Source organism: Galeopterus variegatus, unplaced genomic scaffold (assembly GCF_000696425.1).
Source record: "Galeopterus variegatus unplaced genomic scaffold, G_variegatus-3.0.2 Scaffold6104, whole genome shotgun sequence".
Taxonomy (NCBI): Eukaryota; Metazoa; Chordata; class Mammalia; order Dermoptera; family Cynocephalidae; genus Galeopterus; species Galeopterus variegatus.
The window spans coordinates 97,629-98,194 of NW_007732215.1; positions in this window are offsets into that span (position 1 = coordinate 97,629).

Genomic DNA, 566 nt, shown 5'->3' on the forward strand with positions numbered 1-566 from the left:
CTTGAAGAAATGAGCCTCTATCCTCAAAATAAGTTTTCCTTAAAAGCCAGACTTTGATTGGAAATTTAATATTTTTCTCTACTGTTTTAACGTGAGGTTTGCCTATTAGACTTTGTAGGAAAACATGGTTTAGTTGACAAACAGTGAGTGGAAAACCCAAGAAAAGTTTAAGAATGGAATTAGGGAGTATAGCCTTTCAGTTACGGCTGCTTTTGGAATGAAAATTTATATGAATATAACAAAATGACAATGGGAAATAATTTTCTTTGAATTTTTAATCTAGGTAAGATAGTTTATCTACATAAGAATGGAGAATGTGAGGTAAGAATTCTCATGTTTGATGCTTCTTATTCTACATTATATCATTTTCAAAACCCACAGAAGGACATTTTAAGAACTTCAGGAAGAATCAAAGACCAAATTAAATTACTTAAACTGGTTTTTGAAATCGACTGAAATTCTCTCTTAACCACTTTGTTTCATTTCCAGTTAACAACAAACCAAAGCTTAGAACAAGAAAGATGCAGGAGATGAGTTAATTATTTGGTGGCCATTCTCAGTCTTAT